The sequence below is a fragment of the Haemaphysalis longicornis genome, unplaced genomic scaffold, assembly GCF_048455015.1.
Source record: "Haemaphysalis longicornis isolate Haplotype H1 unplaced genomic scaffold, Haemaphysalis longicornis Haplotype H1 scaffold_10, whole genome shotgun sequence".
NCBI lineage: Eukaryota > Metazoa > Arthropoda > Arachnida > Ixodida > Ixodidae > Haemaphysalis > Haemaphysalis longicornis.
This window is the reverse complement of record NW_027526204.1, coordinates 98,383,016-98,398,406: the sequence shown is the minus strand read 5'-3', so window position 1 is coordinate 98,398,406 and position 15,391 is coordinate 98,383,016. Positions and strand designations below refer to the sequence as shown.

At 48.3% G+C, this 15,391-nt stretch overlaps 1 protein-coding gene across 7 annotated transcripts in view; it reads left to right on the top strand.

The window, feature by feature from the left end:
- Window positions 1-15,391, top strand: part of LOC144158922 (uncharacterized) — a 233,401-nt gene that overhangs the window by 2,056 nt on the left and 215,954 nt on the right. Inside the window, exon 1 of one of the 7 annotated variants that reach the window (XM_077690115.1) lies at window positions 11,163-11,247. The exons of the other annotated variants lie outside the window; for them this stretch is intronic. The gene's annotated coding sequence lies outside the window, so the exon portion shown is untranslated. Of the gene's footprint in view, window positions 1-11,162; window positions 11,248-15,391 lie in introns of those variants that run through there. 7 annotated transcript variants of the gene reach the window in all.

Below are 15,391 nucleotides of genomic sequence, written 5' to 3'. Positions count from 1 at the left end.
CGACGAGAACTGGTTGAGTGGGTTTTCGGGAGAGTAGTTTAGGACCCAGCTCTTGAGAGAACCCAGAAGACCCCCCCGTCCAAACGCGTCGTCTGCTAAGCGAATATCGTCTGCAAGACGAGATGCCGTCGTCTGCCGCCCTCATGTCGTTACGCGGTTACTGTTAGTGTTAACGCGTTCGAATACTATCTTTATTTGGAGGCGAACTAAAAGCAAGTCGTCGCGTCTACATCTTGTGACCGTGAGAGAGAGAGTGAAAAAAATCGAGGAAGGCTGCGCCTGAACTAATAATGAAACGGGAACAGATAAAAAATTGCGAGGGGTCGGGGGGTAGATGGCTCTCGCGTTCCGTGGATGAGTGCGCTAGAAGCGCGCGTTTGGGGCATTTCCTCGTGCGAGCTGCTTGCTCTAGGCTCTTCTCCGATCGATCGCTTTAAAATATGCGGGAAGAAGATGGTGATGTTTCGCGTGGTTCTCTTTGCCCCCCTCACTCCCTCACAAGTCCGTTCCGTTGGCTGTGCTTCGCAAAACAAACCGCGCCCAGAGATCGCGCGTTGGTTGCCCCCCCTCTCCCCCACCCCTCTTCCTGTATGCAGTGCCCCCAGAAAGCGATGTGCAAACAATCCGTGCCGCTCCTGCGTGCTTTCTCTCTACTGGAGCTGGCGTGGCGGTCTCTTTCTCTCTCTCTCCCTCTCCCTCTCATATTTATGATTCTATGACAGTTGCATATATCCATTCTGTACCCGCGCTTTGTGGCGTGGTATAGCTCGCGACGGCGTGCTACAGCAGAAGACCGAGGGCTTTATGCGTCACGTGACACCATGTGGGTTGCGCAAGAATTCCTTTTTGGGATGGATCGTTCATTGATCTACCCCTCCCTCGCACGGGAAGAAAAGAAAATACGTACATGTGGCACAACCCCGGCAAGGCCAAGAGTGAATGGCAAAACTTTTTGTGCGGAAGCCATACGTCACCGATATATCCTGTCCAACTACCATGCTAACGACACTTTCCGTTTTAATTTTTTTAATGAGTGCATTATCAATTTTTCTTATGTGGAGATGACAGTATTAGATGTTAAGGGTTCGTTAGCCCAGGAACCTTGAAAGGCGTGCTCCATTGAAACGCGCCAATTCAGCTTTTTGTTCGCGTATATATAACTGTAAGATGGCGTGACGTTGGTTTCTTTCGAAGGGACATTTTGTTTAAAGGGACTATAAAGACAAAACACATCTTTGCTCTAACGCAAACCAGCCGTTGTTAACTAACTCAGTTCCGTTCCGAAAAGACGTTTTGTGACCGAAAAAAAGACGGGTAACGTTAAAAAGCCGTTGTGCTGTGTGAACGACATCAGCAGTGACGTATTAGGAAGAAACTAAAAATGGAGCTGTCAGTGCGTTGACTACAGGTTAACATTCAAGAGATACGATCAAACTGCACTACAGCACCGAAATTGCAGTCATATTTTGGGGCGGTTGCTTTTTTCGATGGCTGCCAGTTGTGCTAACAGGTCCCCGTGATTTCATGAGGACTCCTCAGGAAACTGGCTGGTGAGTGGCCACTGCGTTATCTCTTCTCATTAATTTCTAGCTTAGATGCAGGAAGTTTGTGTTGAAATTCCCATCACTGTTATTGGGTCAGCGCAATGCAGTCTTTTCAGTCAACCAAATTTGTAATTTGTCCGCATGGCCCCTTTGTGAGAACCGTAATAAAGACTACTGAAGCTTCTCGCATTGAAAACAAATTCCGAAATGGCAAGTGCTTATTAAATAAGCACTGGTGATGGTAATTTTTTTGGTATCCTTTAGCTAAAAAAAACTCAACTGAGGAGTGAAGTGAAAAGTTTTCGGAAACAAAGAATCGATTCAGGCACCGTAACACTGAAGTGGTGGGGAGTTTATGCGAGGCCTTCAGCCTGCAGTGGACATACATATGTAGGCCAGTGCTGCTGATGTTGATATTGGGCAGCGACATTCCATTTCCAAGTCAGTGGAGGCTGCAAACTTCCTGTTACACCAGCATCGTCGTCTGGTCAGCTCTGAACGCTGCAGCAGTCATCATCTACTGCCAAAACAAGCTTACTGTTCTCCGTGGTAGCTTCTAACCCTTACATCCTCGGTTCGAGCTCCAGCAACTCCACCTTTTTTTATTTCTGGGATTTTATTTATTGAAGGAAAGCGCCCTTAGATCAGTTCTATGCATTCTTTCCACAAATGCGGGTGTAGTACCTTTTAGGCCATTGTGTGTGCAGAGAAAAGCATATCGCCACATTTAATTAAAGTTTTGCATCGCTCCGGAAGTGACCGCTCTGCACTGACTTGGAAACGGGATGTCGCTGTCGGCCATGGGCACGTGTCCATCGAAGCTGATGTACCTGCTCCGGAAGTGACTGCTCTGCACTGACTTGGAAACGGAATGTCGCTGTCGGGCATGGGCACGTGTCCATCGAAGCTGGTGTACCTACATTATACTCCCCTTCTAATTTTAGCGCTGCTGTTTGTGGCAGTCTGATGGGAATCGATATTTGTAACACGTGGCCGCTGTTCTACGTTGTATTCTCATCTCTGTTTTTTGCGCATGGTTATTCCTGTCTCCTTTTGGTCACCTCTGCTGCTTTATAGTTCGCTTTCGGTGTATTGCTGTTACACCCGAGGGCTCCGGTAAGGCGGATGTTTGCCTTACATGGATTTGGATTGGTGCCAGCACATTACAACGCAACGTGTGCCGAATCGTTTGTTTTCTTTGCACAGACATGTGTACACATTCCCCACTGTTTTGGCTACATACTCCCTCCCGTACAGGGTCCTTGTTTTCAAACAACCTCCTCCAGCTTTAAAAAGCAAAGCACTAACTGCCCTCGAGTCATCTTAGAGATTGGCCTTTCTGATATCGCACTTTTCTGGCCCTCTATGTCTGTAACGGCTTTTGCGATTTTATTTTTTCCCTGCCGTTTATTTATTTCTCTCTGTTCATCCTGATTTGTTGAGTAAATGCCGAGTGCGTTATCGGCACGCTATATCAGCACACTGCCAGCTGTGGAACAGTAGTTTGCCTAGTGCGTGCGGCGCTGACGTCACATTGAGTGAGAAGTTAACGTGACAACAGGTGCGTGGAACAGGTGCAGCCCAGCTAGAGAGAGCCTGCTTGTGGGAGTAATTCGCATTAACCCCTTAAGGGCTCATTAAACGAAAGAGTTATGTTCCAAAATGGCCAATTTTTTTAATGATGTGATATGCTTTAATAACGCACTCAAAACAGAAAAATATAATCGAAAACATTTTACGGCATATTATAAAGTTTTATTGGTCATTCTTCGCTCCACATAATACACTATACGTGCGGCACATTAGGTGTATTCACATATAAATTTCTGCAAATCCAAAAAGTAAAGGTTGGGTTTCAATTGCCGTGCAGATAATGCACTATTCCTCGATAGTTCCCCTAAAGCTAGGTGAGGCTACCATCCGTGTGGTAGCATTCAGAGCGTGGCACTGAGCGTTGAGCCTCCTCGGGGTCTATCGGGTACCATTCACGGGAGCTGCGCATCATATTATCGCGGTTGTCTTCTCGTTCAAACTCGCTGTCCGTAAAAACGTCATCACTATATTCTTTACTTGAAGAATCAAACACACCGCTGCCATCCTGATCACTATCGCTGTCATCACCTGAAGAAGACAGATTTATCGCACCAGAACACAGCACGATGAGGCCATGTTTGTAAAATGTGCAGGAAACAAGCCACCCATTCTGCCATCTAGTGTGTAAACTCTCATTGAATACAAGCGCCAATGCCAGAACCCTTGCTGCCATCTATGTTGTAAATAGAAAAGCATCGTTTGACGAGCTGGGCTCGTCACAAGCCTCTTGTAGCATTGCAAGAGACCCATGACAAGCACAGCTTGTCATAAACAAAGTACTGGCAACTGCTCATGACGAGCTCAGGTCATCATAAGCCGTTAACGGGTTAAAAGCTGAAGAAACGAAAGCAAAGAAAGGGACACAAGTACGATTTAGCAGTAAAGAAAAGTGGTAATTATTGCTTGGGGAAGCTATCTTGAAAGCCTGTAAGCCCAGAGGAATTTCCGTTCGTTCCTGTCTAATCAATGCTTACGGTATTTGTATAGCATCATAGAAGTCCCGCTTAGATACTTAGGGATGTTTCGGAGACTCACGGGGGGGGTTTTAAGAATAGGTGCGCCAGTCTTTCACAGCATCCACTTCCTCGTGAACCGTCTTTTGTTATGGATGTATGCAAGCGGGGTACACACCCGAAACATGCGTTGCATATGCATATGCAAATACCTGGGGAAAGGTATGTGCAGTGTCATTGCGAAACAATGCAGGCAATCTGGTCTGAGGTACTTGGAGGCAGCTTTTTGTGCAGTGCATTTCGAGCGTAGCCATTGTTGTCATAAAGAGCAAGCTGTTTGATCCTGTGCCGCTGTTCCACCTGACTGAGGTGGAACGCAGAGTTTGGCAGTGAAGGCTGCAAGTTTGAGAAGTAGTGCATCTGCGAGTTAGAATGGCAACAGATGCAATGAATGTATGTGAGCAGTTTATCGGGGCTGTTTTTTGTTTCCCAAATTTTTTTAGGTGTAAACCAGGAATGGTTGCCAAATTTGGGGGGAAGTTTATTGAAGAGGACACCCTGGCTCCTTTGAGTGAAGCTTTATTGTAGCGTATGTCTTATGCGGCGGATCTCATGGTGGCTGGGGGAAATCTGGAAAAAAGTCTGTTTCTTTGGGCTTACATCTCTAAATTGCTGGCACTATTTTTTGAAAACTACAATTGTTTTGTTGATTGGGCGGTTGATGATACGTGTGCCCTGCATGCGCACATCCTCTGAATTTCAATGGACTACAGTATTAGAATTGTGCTGGAGCCCCTAAGGTTCCTTTGGCCAACCTTTACTGTTCAGACGCCTATAATAAGGTGTGCGGACAGCCCAGAACAGCTGGCTGTCTCGAACATAACTTACATTTTTGTGAATCTGGTGCATGCATGCTCATGCACAAGCTGTCACAGCATACTATCGTGGGATATGGTATTTTCCGAGCAATTCTTTTCACAATGTTACGAAAAACTTGACCATACACTCTGCCTGCAAACGGTCGCTGACCTCGCACTTTCTGGGTTGATGGGCATTAGCAGGTAGAAAGAATGGACTGGAAGTGTAGTGGGTTAAATTCCTGCATTATCAACCCGTTCGTTCACTTCGAAAGATTGCCACGTGCAGCTTCGCACAGGAGCTTGCAAAACGGGGTGATTACAACAAAACAACTGCACGGTAAAGCCTGCCTGGACTCTGTTCCTGGACTCTGTTCGTGTGATTTGAATTGAGCCGTATAAACAAAGCTAGGAATTGGGTTAGTTGAGGTTTTGAGCCGTTTTGAAGCACAGAGCGGGGCGAGCGCTGGGAATCACAATTAAGCACCGTGCAAACAGACGATGACTGGCACAATCACTGTGTCAGCGCTCGTGTATTTCACAATAACATTGTTGTGCTTCTCAACTCCCGTAAGCTTGAATATAAGCCTCGTATTATGGTGAAAATTGTGTGTGTCTAGAATATCGTGCGCGGCTCTAAATGCGGAAAAACAGCTGTAAGAGCAAACCCGAGTAAAGCAGTCTGTATAAGAACAGTTTAGGTGCGAAAGGGAATTTTTGTTTGCACATGATTCGTAGCTGCTTGCAGTACGCGTGGAGTAACTGGGAATTTTAATTTTTTAACTAGTGGATACGAGTACCAGGGGAATGTGCTCGGTGATTTAGTGGGGTTATAGAATTCTCAGTGAAGAAAAATGACGATTCTAGCCCTTAATTGTTCTGCAGTGACGTCTACGGGGAGAGAAGGAATTAGATGGGTCTTGTCCGGATTGGATCTTTGTAGCGAGATCAAGTATCTAGCTAAAGAGCGTCAGGTCAACTGCGCACTGCCATTACCGGCCTCGGAATATGACGGGGCTGACCTCTCAAAGCTGTCCTAATTATCGGAACTGCGTACAGCGCTAAACTTCTATACGTCCGCTGATGTCGAGTTGACAGAAAAAATTTTTTTTTTATCAGTGACTCGCGACAGATGTTGTTACAAGTAATACACACTATTCGAATGAAAAATAAAAAAATAACTTGTTTTGTTAAGGCATTGTGTGAGCAGGCGGATATGTAGCTGCACTGAGATGAAAAAAAAAAAATACACGCACGTGTGCTGAGTTTTGAGCTCGCAGTTTTCCGGATCAGTGGTATCGTCCCGCATACTCAGGCATGTCGCGAAAAGCAGAGGTAACAGCGTCTGAACCCTGGAGGGTATGTCGTTGCCGCATTAGCGGCGGACCGAAGCATGTGCAGACGCAAGAAATGTGGGCTTCTCAGACAGCCCGGGAAGCTGCGCCGCTACTTTCCAGGTAATGTCGTTTCTGTTCCTGCTAGGGTACAGCAGAGGCCTCTGCCCGGCATAAAAGTTCGGAAGCTAGGACGGGCAATTGCAGTTCGGCAGCTGCTCACATCGAGCACTGCGCTAATTTTGTCTGTTCTTGCTGGCGAGGAATGTAAGGTGCGTTGTTTGCTTGCTGCGTATTGTGGTGTCCACCGTTGACTGACGAACCTGTCTTGATTACTGCCGTCGTACCTCCGGTTCTGTGGATTCGTTGCTGTAGCGTTGTCAGAAGGTGCGCGTAGCAAAGTTCACTCAAGGACTTCCGTAATGCGCTGACGGATGAACTCCAAAGACAAGGAATCAAGGGGGCTCCCAACGAGTTGAAAAGGCTGGAAGATGGCATTTGTGAATATAAACCTGTACAGGAGGGGCTTTGAGGGGTTCTACTTGATAACCGAGAGGTCAGTATAAAGGTCTCCATATCAATATCAGCGTTATAACAGTGTTCGTCATGAGCACTTGACAAGGCAGGGTGACTGCTGGGAGGGGCCATTAGAAATAAGAAAGAGGCTGGCTGGATGTTGGTGTGGACAGCTGGCAGCCACATACAGGCCAGAAAGAAATGTGGCATTAGAGTGTTCTAGCATAGCGGGCAGCGTTCGCTATGCTGGCAGCGACTGGTGCCAGGACCCGGCATGCGCGCGCGGGCACGGAACGGCGCGGCGGGCCTTCCGTCCATGGAACGAACGCGCGCATGCGCAGTCGGGTCCCGGTCCCCGCCGCCGCCAGCGTAGCCAACGCTGCCCGCTATGCTAGAACACTCTGCTTAAACACGATAGAGTTTTAAAAACATAGCGGCTAGCGCTACGGCGGCGGGTGCCGGGACCCGACGTCGCATGCACGCGTTCATTCCGCGGGTGGAGCGCCCATGACTCTGACGGCCTCCTCGCGCGCATGCGCAGTCGGGTCCCGGTAACCAGAGGGTTTTAGCACCCGACCGCGCATGCGCGCGCAGAGATGGCGGGGAGGTCGCCCCTCACCATACCGTAACGAAATCGCAGGCTCCGCGAGGTGTGGGCGCTCCACTCGCGGAACGAACGCGCGCACGCGCAGTCGGGCCCCCGGCACCCGCCGCCGTAGCGTTAGCGTCGATGACCTCGGCGAGGTGACTCGCTTCGACAACACATAAACATTAATTGAACTACCTCCAAAGCCGTCGTATAACCATGCTGCAAATAATTAAGATCACAGATCGTTGAATAGTGCGTTAGGGTTAGGCCGCTTTCCCTCGAGTGAATATGGCGGCCGGGTTAATATTAAAATACGTCATCATGGAAAACGACTATCCACAGTTAGGCAGCCTAAAGTCGCACGGCTGGAACAAGTGTCCAGCCACTTAGGCGTGTTCTCTTGTCCATTATATGCGCCTGCCGGTTCCACCGTATTCTGTAACTTCCTTTTAAATCACCGACGAAGTTTATCGCTAACGAACCAGCGGCTGCCGCTTACTCTCTCTCCTTTGGCGAGCATTGCTGAAGCGTATGTAGCTGTTTACTTTTCCTTACCTTGCGCAATGCGATCGACCTGGTTCGCGCGCCGACATATCGCCCTGGAATCACATTTTATGGCCGTTTATAGTTACTTCGGCGACATGGCTTACCTCGTCATTTCGTAATCGAATAAAAGCCCTCGTTCGCCTCCTTTATGGACAGCAGGATGAGCTCTGGTGCTTTTTTTTATTGATTCCGTTTTTTCCATCCCCTATGTGCGCGCTCGTAAAAAAAAGACGATCTAGCGGATGCCTCCGTGGTCTACAGTGGTTTTTATGCGCTTGCGAAATCACGAGGTAAGTGCGATCGCTTGTGTGAGCGAAATTCGAACACGCCAGTGAAGGGGACAGGCTTGCGCAAAAAATTTAATCCTCTGCATTTATGTTGCGACATCCTATGCGTGCGGGTGATATATATTATCGTCAGCCTATTAAGGCGAAAACCCTAAAGCAGTACTGATGCAAAATTTCAAAGCTCAAGCAACTACGTAAAAGTTTGATTTGTATGTAGAGTAAGTTTCAAGAGTAACCGTTCGGTATAGCATTCAATCTTTGCGCGCACGAACCGGCACCCTTTCAACGTAGGCATCAGCATGACGCCATCTGCTCCTAGCCCTAAACTGTCGACGTGAGGGCCCCCTGATGTGGCCAACGCGCTGGCTGAGGTTGGTGCGCGCTGCTGCGTCGTGTGCATCACGTCACGGTTTTGGGACTGATATCATGCTGCCCGGGCGCGTGAAGATGTAGGAAACAACGGCCGGTCTCGGCGCGCGCGTCTGCAGACCGGCAGTAGTGTGACAAGAGCGGTGTGAGGCCCCTAAAACGGTGACGTCACGAGCGCCCTTATGTCATGGCGGCCGTCTAGGTGTTCGCTTTGTCGAAACCGAAACTGACTCAAATAAACGAGGCTGTACATAATTATATACGCTGCGATCGACCGTCTAATGGGCCATTCCGTGATTAGTGGTCTGGGAGGCACCAACAGCCGTGAATCAAACAAACAACAAAAAACGTAACACGAAAATTTCGTGTCAGTACTAAAAACCTTCGTCGTCCAGTGCAGGAAATGGTAGCCCTTGTTAAAGAGTATACAAAGAGAAACACTTGAGTTATTGGGAATCAAACCCGGAGATTCCTTGTAGGCAAAGCGCGACGCAGAAGAGAAGAGATGGGAGAGAAGAGATGGGACGAGGACGCGCTCGTCCTCGTCCCATCTCTTCTCTCGTCCTGTGTCTGCCGCGTGCTTTGCCTACAAGAATGCATCACCAACAAGCCCAACTTTACACTCTCGCCGGATCTTATGGGTAGTTGCGCAATGGGTAACCACTTCGTCACTTACCTCCGCTCGTTTCCCGTCGTGGAGGATAAAGATGGCACGTGAGTATAACAGCTGCACCCCATTCGCGCGGAACTTTGATACTGCGAAGTCTGTGGCGTGCATCACCACTCTGCCCGCTGTAATGCTTTGGGCCAAAAGGTGAAGAAACTGAAGGGAAGAGGCGCACATACGATGTAGCAGGAAAGAGGTTGATAACTATCGGCAGTCTTTTGCCTTCAAAGCACATAAGCGGACTTAAATGGGCCATTGTCCACCGTTTTAACGTCTGTAAAAACATTTTTAAATTTACAAAATGCTTTCTGTAAATTTCTGTTGACGTCTCGTAGCTCTCAAATATTGGCGGGCCGAACCGTTCATGCGGTGGCGGATTAGCCAGCTAATCTGCTTCGGTTTCATTGCAAGCATGATTTATCGGTGCTCAATGCAAATGAGTGCACACAACTGGTGCGTCTTGTGAGGCGGCAGCGTCCACGTGGTTCGCGACGGGAGTTGCTGTGTCGCGTTCGACGCCACACTCCCTCCGCCCTCCCCCACGTTTCCGCCACCTCCGCGCCGCGCCGTCTCCGCGGCTACAAAGGCCAGAGTACATGTAGCGAACTTTCACGACGAAGTTCGCGGGGCAAAAAGTCTGCTGCGGCAAGACGCCGTATGTTCGTCGGGTTGAGCTTCATGGCCTGCCGCCGCGCCGCCGCTGGGTTGCTCTCCGTGTGGCCAACTGAACCTCCGTGCCCAGAATCAACGGCGGCGTAAACAGACCCAGTGAGGAGCTCCCCGCTTGGGTTGTACGTCGCTTGACGATTCCGCGTGGGGCGGGGGAATTTCTTCGGGTGAAATATTCGTTTTCAGTTCCCAAAAGCGCTACATGAGGGAAATATTCGGCTTCCAGAAGCCCTGGGATTTAATGGTACCACAGGAGTACTCTGCAAGGCTGTCGAGGCGACTAAAAGAAGATTAGAACGCTGTTGGACGAAAAGCAAAAAAAGGAATATTGCCCAGGACAGCTACCACCTGTAACAGAAAAAATAAGTATTTTGTGCCTAATAAGTTTTTTTTTTGTGCCTGTCGTAAAGCAGCGCTAGTATTAAACGAAGAGTACACAACACACGTATATAAGTTCTTTTTTATGGTAAGATGACACGTCATCACCCGGCTGCAAAGGGGATACCACTAGCGATCATCAATCATCGTTGCCGTTATTGACTTGTACGCGAGCATACAGTCGCCCGGTCACGTTTCTTGGCGGTGACGTAGGTCGGCGTCCGCCAATCGCACAAACGAGATTCCGTGACGTCACAAATAAATCGCCGGAAGGTGGCTAAGGAGTCGCCACTGCTTCACATGTTTTCCTTCACATCTAGATTTGCTTGAAGTTTGCGATAAAATTCGTATCATCGTTATCGTATCGTAAATTCGTATCATCCTTATCGGAACAAAGCAGTCATTTTATTGAACCAAAGTTGTATTTTGTCACTGTGGCTCCTTGAAACCAGTTAGGTCTATTTACGTAGCGTGTATACTTTCCCCCGATCCTCCGGCCGAGAAATTTCCGCCGCTCGCGGGCGGCACCGGTCGTTTCCATCTTGACGGTGCGTGTTTACGCCGTTCATTTTACATTACGTTGACGCGCGTTTGCAAGAATGGACAATGCATGCGATGCAGAGGCGCCAGCCCGGGCGACGCCGGTTTGCCGCGTGTTTAAAGAAAAAAAAACACATCAAATGATGCACGGGTTTAGAGAGTGTATTCCCTTGCATTGTTTACTGTCGTCCGCGTGTCCTTGGTACGGTTTGGTAGGCAGGACTGTGACGAGGCATCCGCGCGCGCGAGAGCGAGAGACGTATGTGGTCAGGTTCGGTTCGGCGCTCCGGTTAGTATTACGCGGCCTTGGATTTGTTTTGGATGGCGCGCTGTTCTATTGTGAGGCCTACTGCTGTATAGCGCTGTGCGACTACTGCGGCCGTTGCCTTCTGGGAGGCCCGAGACGTAAGCATGCTCGCACGATTTGATGATCTCTGTGTTGTTTAGGGGCACTCACGTGACCACATTCCTATGGGGCTTAACCAACGGGCTTAGAAAGCACCGTGCGCCTACGCGAAAGGTTTCAAGAATTCGTGGAAATGTTCCTAACGGCCGAGTTTTGTTCTTTTAGAAATGTATCACTTCTTTACTGAGGTAAAAAAAAACGCGTTTTGGTTTATCTAGTTTTCGCCAGATGGCGCTAGCTCTCTCCCAGTCGAAAAACAGAAAATACCACAGGATGATCTTGTAAGGGAATGGGACATTGTGTCGTTTGTACAACAGAAATGTCTGTCGTGCGACAGATATTGTCTAGTTCTACTACAGCTATTCCTGTCGCTCAAGAGACCATCCTGTAGTTCCAACAAAGATCGCTTTTTTGCAACAGATATTCATGTTGCACAACGGACATTTCTGTTGTGTTTTTCGACTGGGCTAGCAAGCGAGAGTTTTATTTCTTTATTTAAGTCCTGAGAAGTGACACATCTCTAAAATAAGCAAACTAGGCCGTTGTGAGCGTTGTTCTGTATTTGTGAAGCTTCTTGTATTACCGCACGATAGCTTTTCAAGTCCGTGGGTCATGAAGTAGTTAGTTTAATAGGAATGTTAACAGGCGACTCCCCTTAATAAGTATCCCAAGGGTGGGCGTGATTGCCGGGGGTTGGAGGGGGTGGGGGGGAGTTTGCGTCGGTGGTGCGCTGTGGTAGTTCGATACGTTTCGCGAATATTCATCAGATGCCGCCACAGTTCGCGCGGTGACGTCACGGCTGGCAAATGCAGCGGAACCTGGATATAACCAACCTCTGTGTGTAACGAGTTCCCGGATTTAAGGAAGTTTTTGAATTCCCCATTGCCGCCCCTTTGAAGCCCATGCGTTTGCGACATCTATGTAACGAAGGCGTTGCAAAGGGTAACCTTGATGTAACGAATTCGCTACGCTAAGGCATTGTTTTTTGCACTTTTTTTTTTTAAAGCGGCTGGATAAATGCACTGAGTAAGCGAATTTCGCCCGCCCCGCATACTAACGTTCGTTTCCACGCGTGAGTGAGGTGCTAGGCCTGTCGGCATGTAGCCGCGCCCTTTCACGGCTATCTGTAAACGTCGGTTCGTCGGTGATGAGTTCTGTTGCAAGAAATTGATTGATTGTAGGGTTTAACGCGCCGACGCAACGCAGGCGATGAGGCGCGCCGTATAGTGGAGGGCCCCGGATTAATTTTGACCATCTTGGGATCTTTAACGTGCGCCGAAATCTCGCGCACACGGGCGGTTTTGCTTTTTGCCTCCATCAGAAAAGCGGCCGCCACGACCGGGAATCGAACCCGCGTGCTCAGCAGCGCACTGTTGCAAAAAAGCGAAAAGCTCTCGCTTTTCAAGACAAGCTCGAGAAAGAAGAATTTCGCCGCCCGGTACATTATCTCAGCTATCACCCTATGAACAATTTTGAGTGGGGAAAAGAGCATCCAGTTCGCCAAAAACAGCCGTTTCAGCATAAGTTTGGCTCTTGAAACGCGTTAAAGCGCCGCAAAGTGTCACAAGGCAAAAGTGATACTTAAATTACGCGTGTGAATGCGGTGGTAAGTGACCTTGCTTCTTCGTTAGAGTGCATGCCGTGTAGTGACCAATCTCGTAGGAAAGCAGTGGGTGCATATCACGCAGTTTTTGCTGTGAAATAAATCATTAAAGTATGAGTTTACCGTCACTGATGCCTGGCGCTTTGGGTTCTTTTCTGCTTTGTTCCCGCGAGCTTTAACTCTAAACCTGGATGTAACGAAACATTGCGAATTTTTGTAAACTTCGTTGTATCGAGGTTTAACTGTATTACCCGTCAAGCTCGTTGAAGCCAGGTGTCGTCGAGAAGTGCGGCTGCTTGACTCACGTGCGTACGTTTTAAGGAAGCCGGCAAGTCTCTTGTCGCTAAAAGGGCTGAGACGAGTTCCGTGCAGTGATAGAAAGGTATTTCTGAGGTGGGCGGTTGCTGTGGTCAAAGCCGATAGAAATGTATTTCTAAGGTGGACCCGCCGCAGTGGCTCAGTGGCTAAGGTGTTGTGCTGCTGAGGTCGCGGGTTCGATTCCCAGACGCGGTGGCCGCTTTTCTGATGGGGGCGAAAAGCAAAAAACGCCCGTGTGTACGAGGTTCTGGCGCACGTTAAAGATCCCCAGGTGGTCAAAATTAGTCCGGAGCCTTTCACTACGGCTTGCCTCATCGCCTGCCTTGCGTCGGCGCGTTAAACCCTACAATCAATCAATCAATCAATCAATCAATCAATCAATCAATCAATCAATCAATCAATCAATCAATCAATCAATCAATCAATCAATCAAATCAAATCAACAAACTCGAGATGAAGCACTCTGTGGCGCCCAGTTCAGGTCACCCGTTGTGACGCTGGAAAAATTAGTATTAACGACGTCGTTGCGCGGGATTGCCGAATGACAGTGCGCGAGGCAGCCGATGCTGTAGGCGTCTCTGACGGAAAGAGGGAATGCATCCGGCGATGCATCGCACGTAAAAAGTGCCCTGATTGTTGACTGTGTACCGGAAGCGTGTACGCGAAGGGGCATTTTCATGCTGAGTCTGGCGATGCTTAACCCTTTCGCTGCCGAGATTTTTTGTATCTTCCTTACTCCCTGCCGGGTATTTTTTTTTTAATGTTCGTTATCTGCAAGTTCGTGTTTGTTTTGTGCAAACATGCGTTCCACCTGTTGTCTAAAATTTATCCAACATGATCTTGCCACGTATGTGATTTTTCACCAAATGGCACGACATGCCCACAATGATTTTTTTCACACGAGTTGACTCGGGAGTGGCAGGAGTTAGGTAAAGAGGAAACACGAGTATACTGTGGTGTGGCAAGGTGTGGACGCGTGTGGTTGCACGAGAAGTTATCTCGGGAGGGGCGGTGAAAAGGTCGGAATCCATCGGACTTCGTTGCGTCTGTTTTGGGACCGCCGGCAAAACGCAGATTGACCAGTACATTCCGAAGGAGAAGCAGTAGTAAGAACAGTGGACGCCTCTTCAAAGATGGTAAACACCACTTTGCTGGGTGGAAAGGTGATGGCCAGTGTTTCTTGAGAAAGGAAGTCAAGGAGGTGAGTAGTACCGCCTAGTTGCTTGACTGGTTGAAAAAAAAATCTGAAAAAAAAAAAAACAGCCCCGATTGCTACTGTTTCACCCACAAATCGACCATCGTAACGGCGAAATCGCGTGAATCTTGACTTTCAGCGGGTTCATCACACCTTCGCGCCCATTTTCGGAATTCCGCATTGTCTGATTTCTTCTTGTTCGATAAAAACTTCGAAATATGGCTCGACATGAGAAAATTTTTGTCCAGTGAAGGTGTTGAGCCAAGGCGTTGCGGGAACCGAAAAATGCAGCTCTCCGTGTTACAAACGGAAGAAGAGGATTTATTTCCGTGGCGGGCGTTCGACGTTCGATTGCTCGAGGGGCGAGCCTCGTTCCGCGATAAGCCCGCTCTGAGCGCGAGCTATGCGCTCAGCATCTCCGTCGCATCTAGGTGTCGTCTTCGTCGTCTTCCTGCATGCTCCGGAGAACCGTGGCGATGATGTTTTCCACAAAGGTATACCACCGTGGTCGTCAATTAATACGTCTGTTACTACTCCTGCATAACTATCCCGAATGATTTTGTGATGTGTTTAAAAATTAGAAACCCTCAGCGGATACTTATATATATATATATAGAAAATAGTTGACTCACCATTAAAAACAAAAGCAGTGTTTTACTTACGTTTCCACTGGAGGACCACTCTTTATCGGTTCTCCAGTCGAAACGTCAGTAAAACACTGCTTTTAATCGTGAGCCAACCATTTTTTTTTTTTTCAAATTATTCTTCTGGCTCCTTGAGAAGTTTCTTCTACTACTGCTTATATGTACACTGCAGGCAGGAAATGGCATTGCAGTCTTTCGCGCGCCGTTATTTCCAACTTCAAATTATCACATCAAAAATGTAACCTTGATTACATAAAAAAACAGCAAAACTACAGTCCCCTAAGCTCTCGCCGGCGTTGTAGACCGCTCGGATTTTCTTTCCGTGTACGTGTGTATAAACTGTATCATTTACAATGCGCGGTTGGTTTTGTTCCGCATTATTC